This window comes from Haliotis asinina, chromosome 11 (genome assembly GCF_037392515.1).
Source record: "Haliotis asinina isolate JCU_RB_2024 chromosome 11, JCU_Hal_asi_v2, whole genome shotgun sequence".
NCBI classification, from domain to species: Eukaryota; Metazoa; Mollusca; class Gastropoda; order Lepetellida; family Haliotidae; genus Haliotis; species Haliotis asinina.
In genome coordinates, this window is record NC_090290.1 from 55054990 (window position 1) to 55064185 (window position 9196).

The following is a 9196-nucleotide window of genomic DNA, read 5'->3' on the forward strand; positions in this document are numbered from 1 at the left end:
GCCTTTTCAGAGAAATAAATTGTCAATAAATGGAGGACTCATACCTGTCGACAGATGTCCAGTGACATGTATGAACAATACAAACCTAACTCGTAAAGGTGTTTGCCAACAGAAACAAACGTAAAGTTCAAACGAATCAAGTACGCAGAATATTCATAAGAGGGTAAGACTCTTTATGGATAACAACTTCTGTATTACATATGATGCGACGTTTCGGTATGGATCCTTTATTCTATATGTAATAAAGAAGTTGTTATCCATAAAGAATCTTACCCTCTTATCACTCACCAGCTTCTAATAATGCCAATCAAACAAAACAAATCAGAATATTCAATGGATATTTCCGGGTAAGTTCCATGTATGGTCGTCTAGCCCAGATTCATGTAGAGCGCAGTCTATTCCTGGTGGTCTATGCTGACAATCTGCTTGGAGGAGGCTATATTCTCGATGTCCAATGATAGAAAAAGCTTCCGTTGTATTATGAAGGCAAAAGTCATATCCACATTTCACACGTGTGAGTAATATGGGTAACGAGATGTTAGTCATCACACATTGGGGTGTAACATTTCTTTAAGAAGTGCAGAAAGTGAAAACGATCTTTCATTTTGTACCTCTTGAATAATGAGGGTATGCCTCAGATTTTATGTATATATGTTCAGTATAGTATTAGATGACTTCTCGTCAAAATAAACTTTCACAGATTTGGATTTCTTGATGCATATTTTGACGGGACTGCTTTTGAAGGACACCACCATCTTAAACTTTCAAAAGCTCATTGTGTCTAGATATTCAAGCTGGCACTGTGTACAATATATTGAGTGCTGCCACTTGTGTGAGCATTCAGTGTTTAGTTTGTGGGGGTATACAGATAGAAAGTCAAACATACCGGTGATCGTGAGGTTTGAACATGACAAAAGTAATTTGCTTGAGATTGACATATCACAAAATAAAACATGAAAACAGCTGCATTTGTATAATTTTCTAGGTGTGGCCGACAGCTTTCGGCACGCCTCTCTTAGGTCATCTTTGTTTTACCTGTACAGGTACCTTTATGTTGCACACGGATTCCCAGATTGTGTATTGTTTGATGCCATTGGATCGTGTAACGTCTGCAGTGGCTTGTCCAACCAAATCCTAACATACCTACTTTGCTCATCTCACCTGGACATACTCGCTTCCTTATACACATGCAATTTGATGCGTTTTCCTGTCGACCGTATCGAGTTCAAGAACATGCTCAAGGAGTATATTTTAGCATTGCCAGGACAATGACACAAGAAACAAACTCGAGTCTACTTACTGTGTAAAAACTCTGTCAGGAAACAGTACTTATTCTTTCAATGCCACAGACCTGGGGCCAGCGCCCAGACATAAACCACCCCTATAACCTGATGCAGAAGTAATGTGTTTTTAAACTACCAGGAACACCAACGAAAACATCTGGGAACACGCTATGTTATATTACAAGAACAGAACGCGACATAAAGTGTTTGAGGCAAGCGGACAGCTAATGTAAATAGAAAGTAAGCTGTAGCTAAAGAAACAGTGCGCTGACTTTGTTGACAATATATACAAATATTGCAAACTCACGAGTTTGCGTCAATGTTGTCGATGAAGTGATACTAAAACAACCTACCATCTATTGATTTGATACATATCTATCCATGAAGAGTAAACAACGTAACATGTTGGAGAAAAGGCAGGCATTCTGTGTTATTGATATATCTGATAGCGAAAATTGCATTACCAAGCACAGGCATGTTTATTCATGAGGATTATTTGTAGAGAAAACAGAATGTTATTTATCTGTCAAGATCTTCAAAGCAAATCAGTATTTGAACTTCAAGTAAATTTGAATATTGGTAGCTTCCTGAATCCGAATAAACTTTCAAGTGTCTTTTTACACTGTCTCAAGTTGAAGAACTCTCCACACAAGACATGTGGTGCAATCTGCCTGACTGAAGTACCCTACGTGTTTTACAAGGTGTTTGAATGCCAGAAATGTCAAATGGAGCTATAAGCATGGACACGTCATACGAAACGTTTGTAAATATTTATATAACGAATCTATTCAATATGAATAGCATGCATACAAACGTTCAGACGAGGTCTGACTAAAAATAGATTCTATATGCACATTAGCATCAGTTTATCACCACTGACGTTTCAGTAAGTATGGAAAGTTTACGGAACGTTGGGAGTATTAAAATGTGAACTGTCCCTGCGTCCATGCCCATTGGTCTTTTCCGGAGTAGAACTTGAAAACCGTTCACTATTTCTTCCAACTTGGCACATGGAAGGATCTGGTGGTGTACTGGTGCCTCCGGCAGTTTTGGAATTCTACATGTAATATTTGCTTGCATTTCCATGGAAAGTATTTTGACTTTGACTGAAATTGGTGTGTGTGCTCATTTCCGGAGTAGAACTTAAAAGGGGTTTACTATTTCTTCACCAAACTTGGCAAATAGATAGATCTGGTAGGGTACTGGTGCCTTTTTGGTAGTTTTGGAATTCTGAATAAACGTACTTTTTGTGTTTGATGTGTGTGCTCATTTCCGGTGCAGGCATTAAAACCATTCAATATTTCTTCACCGAACTTTCCACATAGGTAGGTCTTATGTGTACTGATGCGCTGTGGTACTTTTAGGATTCTGAATAAAATATTTAATGTGTTGCAACAAGCTCGTTTTCGATTGAATTTGGGGATAGTGCTACTTTCTGGATCAGATCTTAAAATACTTTCAATTCTCTCCTTCCCCTTTGACATATACACACCGAAATACTTGACAATCATAACTAGTACAAATATTCTATAGTATTTTGTCACTGCCGGGGATATTAATGGCTTTTTCTTCTACTTCTTTCTTCTTGCAACGGGAGAAGTTGATGCATTGTGTGTGCACTACGTAGTATTATATAAATCCGCTAATTCAGGTACGACGATGGCCGCCGGACTTTGCACTAGACCGTAACTGGGGTAGTTTTGGGACCCCATAACATCAGGCTACACACTGTACGCATGAGGAGAGTCGTGAGTAAGTGAGTGAGCTTTTAACGATAGATCATCAATATCACATAGGATGACTCCAGGCATAGGATATATACATTGTACACATTTTGGAATAGAACCCTTATTATCGGCGTGATCGCTGTCACAAGTGAACACATTAACCTCTGGGCGACCCTGCTGCCCATAAGATGGCATATGACACATTTTTCTGGATTTGTGACGATGGACATCTGCAACTATCATTCTACCTTGCCTTATTCTGACTTAAATACATACTGGATTGTGATTGGGTGATTCAAGTCATTCCGAAGTACATAACCACGTTATATACCTCTGATTTGTTGGTATCTGAAGGAAGTAAACGCTGTTTCTTTTAACAGAATAATGGCGGATATCACTGACTGAACAGAACGCAGTTACCTGCACCCTTTTTCTCAGACTGGTATCGTCGCTGTTTCAAAATCTTTAGTATGTGTATGTATTTATTAGCATCGCCGGCAAATATTGTTGAAAGAAAGGTCGAAATAGTAAATATTAATTTTGTGCCATATTTCGCTCCGCATAAAAGCCAATGGCTGTTGGTGCAAATTCAGCCATGGTCCATGCGCGTAGCAAAAGTAATGTAAGTCTGCATGGTCCTTAGTGCCGCTAGTTTTACCTTTCCACACTAGTTGTAATTTTAACTGTGATATTCTAGTTGTTTTACTGTCCTTTGATGACATATTTTTATAATATATTCATATTTCATTTCAATTTTACACATGTTCTCGTCAAGATATGACTGAAATATTGCCGATGTGACGTTAAATATTAACTCACTCGACATGGCGTCGTCGCTATTCAATCGTGACACATTACCACGCTCTTGGTAGAGTCGGAATATTGTATTGAATATGGAAATGGCATATATGGTATGTATATATGGTATAATGGTAATATACTATATATTCTCTGGACAACTGTCCGTTGTTAGGAGCGAAGTTATTACACCAGTCAAGACAAAGTCCCAACCTTCCATGGTGCTCCCAACGATAGAACTACACATAAACTCCTCTGTTTTACTGTTTACAAGACATTCAGCAGAGTTTATGAAAGACATTCGGGAGCTCTTCCAGATTGGACGGATCAGTGAAAAAAGGATGTCCTGTTATTCCTCCTAAATTGTCATGTGTCAACTTTTTTGAGAACACCTGTTATGTAACCACATACCTAGGATAAAGTTAGAATGATTGAATGCTTTCAACAGTTCCCATCATTACGGAGAAGATTTAGGTAATCCGACGACAAAAAAACTGCTAATGTTAGACTTTTAATGAAATTGCTCCTGTGAGTCAGGTATATATGCATAGACCACTATGACAATACTTCGTGACCGCTTTTGTAAAGTTTTGGGCGGTTATGACTCACACTTTGTCCTTTATATTAAACAACATCTATTGCGACTCGATGTTAATTACACTCATTCTTGTATTCAGGCTGCCGAACATGTAACATGTATACACTTCTAGTCTGTACCTCCACCTCAGTGCCATATGACTTCCATGTTCATGACATTCCATGAATATCAAATCAATATTGCAAACACAGAACTTTCCCAGGATTTGAGACAATTATGTTGCTTTATTTATTACATTCAGTATGTATACATCCCTTCGACTTTATATTACATTCCTGTTTGATAAAGGTACCAGAACCTGTATCACGAAATAAAAGTAGTTGTTATCCACAAACTGTGTCAATATTGCGTTAAAGCATTTCTCCGTCTCTTTTATTCACTTGCAACATACGGATTACTTTGTTTGGATAGATTTCGACGACTGTAAGGAAAACAAAACCATCGATATTTCACACTTGCGGAGTGATGACGTGCACTGAGTTGTGTTGGTTTAAAGGTTGTATATGCACACACTTTGTAATCTTGGTTTACATTGCTTTGGTTGAGAGAAACGGCATCGACTGTGATGCAAAACCGACTCCTTTGGGATCGGAATAGGTACGGTGCAAAACAGTGGTGAAAATCATGAGAATAGACCCCTGAGAACCAAACACATATCAAGTGTATGGCACATCGTTGACCATCAGTCGTCTTTATCATCCCGATAGAAAGAATTGTAGGGTACGGGACCTAACAAGTCAACACCGGACCTTGCAGCCATGAGTGTATTAATGCTTCTGGTGATGGGGAGTCTTCTGGAAAGCGCACACAGTTACAATGGTTGTGTTGATATTTCTATAAGCGATCTAAGTAATGTGTCATCAGGAGAGAGGTCATTACACAGTATACTAAACACGACGACAGTTTCCAGTTTAGCAGAATGTGCTGTGGACTGTGTCAACATGGACGACTGTGCAGCTTTCTTCTATCACCAAACCCTTCAGAAGTGCGTTCTAAACTCAGAACAGGTGTCGCAGTTAAATCTCACGTCAGAGACTGGGTGGATTGGATATGATCTTCCAGGTAAGCCTTAGTTACGTCTCTTTAGCTTGCCAGGAATCCATGAAGTGGGTGCTAGTCCCAGTTTCACTATGGTTATACTAAATATCATTGCACATCAAACAATAACCGTCTAGTATCTCTACCACTTCCACCACTACTTGCGGAAATATAATAGTTTTGAAAGAACTGTAGGTGTTTATCATAGTGTGGGGTTTCTTGCATTGAAAACATGTCTATGTTTTCTACAAAAAGCAAAATGTTTTTGTGTTTTTGAGGTTTAAGAGAGGTGTATGAAGGTGTGCCTCGTTTAGTGACTGAATGTTGGACCAATCGCGGGCGTATCACGAACTTAAAGAACCTTCAGCATTGAAATTTTCAGATCCAACCTCGATCTTTCTTTAACACCGTTTGCGGTCAAAACATCTACTTTCATAAACCAGTAACAGTTAGACTGTGATCACTGTATCTATGTTATTATCATGCAACTATTACTACGAACAAATATCTTTTTAAAGTTTGAGAAATGTTATTTCCGACTATCGCTGTTTCTGTTATTCATTACTTAATTTGCAATTATGTGTCCTAAACATTTTAGATATCACCAGAAAAGGTGCATCAACAACTGCAACATCCTCGTCAGTATTGTCGACTACCATAGCAACATACGCCACGACAGACGCTGTTACACCAGCTGCTGAAACTACTACCATAGATACCACTAAGACTACAACGACAGTTGCAGCTATAACTACAACAACTATTACAACTTCAACTTTAAGGGATACAAATACTACTGCGACAGCGGTTCCGGCAACGCAAACAGCTGCAACGACAACGACAACAGCTGTTCTTACTACAGTTACACCTGCACCGAAAGAGACAACTGCTACATCAGTAACCACAGCATCCCCATCTATGCCAACGTCAACGGCAGATGCGTCAGCTACGGCGACGCACACGGCAGGTACTGTGATACATGACACGGCTGCTGCACAGACAACGAAGACAGATGAAACTGTTCTTTCTCCAACCGCATCATCGACCTCGGGAATTACGACATCCCCCACTACGTTAGTGACATCCTATACTACGCCAGCATCAACTGCGACAACAGCTACAACGACCATAAAGACCGTTGTTCTTACAACAGTGACACCTGCCACAGAAACCGTTGCTATTTCGAATTCGTCGACAACGGCTACGATGTCTTACCCGACTACAACAGAAACAACCGCTACACCAGTAACATACCCTACTACAACAGCTTCATCTGCGACGGCAGAGACCTCGACTGCGGGTGTCTCAAGTGCGGTGACGACCAGTACATCTACCGTGATACCTAACTATGCCACAGCGACTGCACTAACCACGATTGCTTCACAGACTACGAACAAAGCTAAAACTGCAGCAGTGACTGATGCAACCGAAAATCCTGTTATTCCTCAGACTTCAACAACTCGTACAAGGCATACTGCATCAATGACATCCCATACTCAGACACCTTCAACTCCCACGAAAGGGTTCACGCCTACGGCGACTGACACTACAACTGCTGTGATATCTGTTAATGCGACAACGGCTCCACCAACATCTGTATCGACTACAATGACTGCTGCACAGACTACGACGACAACTGAAACTGTAACAGTGACTCTTGCAACTGATATTTCTGCTACACCTACATTGACTTCGACGACAGTTGCTATTTCTTCTTCAATTCCACAGACATCAGTCCCTACTACTACTACTACTACTACTACTACTACTACTACTACTACTACTACTACTACTACACCGGTGGCCCTTGCTACTTCGATGGGTTTACCTGCGATGATACTAATCACGACACCAACAATGATGCCTTATGAACCAGCAACTACAAATTTCAGGACAACAGTGACACATGTTACTTCTACTCCTGCACCGATCTCTCAGTGGGTGGAATCTGTTCCTCAGTTCTCCTCACAGTTTGAGAATGAGGAGTAAGTAAATCCAGATTATTTTGTACGTATCAAGTTGTTAGTATCTCACTAAATGCGGTCTTTACTTGTTTGACACCATTTGCTGCTACACACAATACATGCACGTAACAACCTGGGCCTCATTTCACAAACCACTAAGGTGATCGTAAGTCACTAAGATAACCTTTGTGCCATGTTAAAGTTATGGTTAAGCTCCATTTATATGATCTAAATATTTGTCTTTGATTTATATGGCTGTATAAATCAAAAGCGGTACAACACAAAATCACAGTAAAGGTATAACAGCAGCTGCATAAATTTAAAGTCAGTATAATACAAAAGAGCAGGAACTTCATGAACAAAGGAAGATGTGGTAATGTTCCCCCAGCACCCCCAATGATTTCCAGATATCTTATGCGTATCCAGGGAAGAAATCACCAGCAGGCAGGTCCTATTGTAACTTGTAATGTAATCTGATCTGAGAGGCAAGGCTCTCATAACTGGGAGTAATTTCAAGAATGTTCCGTAACTTCCTTGGAACCGAATGTAATAGAAAAGGCAAAATAGTTCATGCGATACATTCAAGAATTCTGTCCAGATGTTGCACACGATTAAATATAGTAGACATCGCGACCCCCAGTTACAGCATAATGCACCTGGAACGTTTTCATACATTGATTAAGAACACGTTAACTCTTTTTTCCAATACCTAATGTAATCACTGACTTTCAGTGGCCCAATCATATCTCATATGTACTCATTAATTTTGCCTTTACACTAAATGGTTTTTGTATGATAGTCAAGTTTACACTGGTACTGAAGTTTTACATTCATCCTATCTTCACTAATCTCATATCTGATATTAGCTGGAGTGCTGAAAAGATAGTTGGACCCTCGGATGTGTACCCCTTCTATGGTGATGACCCTGGTGCATGGGCCTCAGCTGAGTGGACCGGTATTGAGTGGATAGAGGTAGGTGAACCCAGTACCAAACACACGGTGCTGACGAGGTCGTAAAGGGAGATAAGTGAGGAATGTTGCCACCGGTATTGAGTGGATAGAGGTAGGTGAACCCAGTACCAAACACACGGTGCTGACGAGATCGTAAAGGGAGATACGTGAGGAATGTTGCCACCGGTATTGAGTGGATAGAGGTAGGTGAACCCAGTAAATAAAAACACACGGTGCTGACGAGGTCGTAAAGGGAGATAAGTGAGGAATGTTGCCCTCGGTATTAAGTGGATAGCAGTAGGTGAATCTAGTACCAAACACACGGTGCTGACGAGATCTCGTAAAGGGAGATAAGTGAGGAATGTTGCCACCGGTATTGAGTGGATAGAGGTAGGTGAATCTAGTACCAAACACACGGTGCTGACGAGATCTCGTAAAGGGAGATAAGTGAGGAATGTTGCCACCGGTATTGAGTGGATAGAGGTAGGTGAATCTAGTACCAAACACACGGTGCTGACGAGATCGTAAAGGGAGAGAAGTGAGGAATGTTTCCACCAGTATTGAGTGGATAGAGGTAGGTGAACCCAGTAAATAAAAACACACGGTGCTGACGAGGTCGTAAAGGGAGATAAGTGAGGAGTGTTGCCACCGGTATTGAGTGGATAGAGGTAGGTGAATCTAGTATCAAACACACGGTGCTGACGAGATCTCGTAAAGGGAGATAAGTGAGGAATGTTTCCACCAGTATTGAGTGGATAGAGGTAGGTGAACCCAGTAAATAAAAACACACGGTGCTGACGAGGTCGTAAAGGGAGATAAGTGAGGAGTGTTGCCACC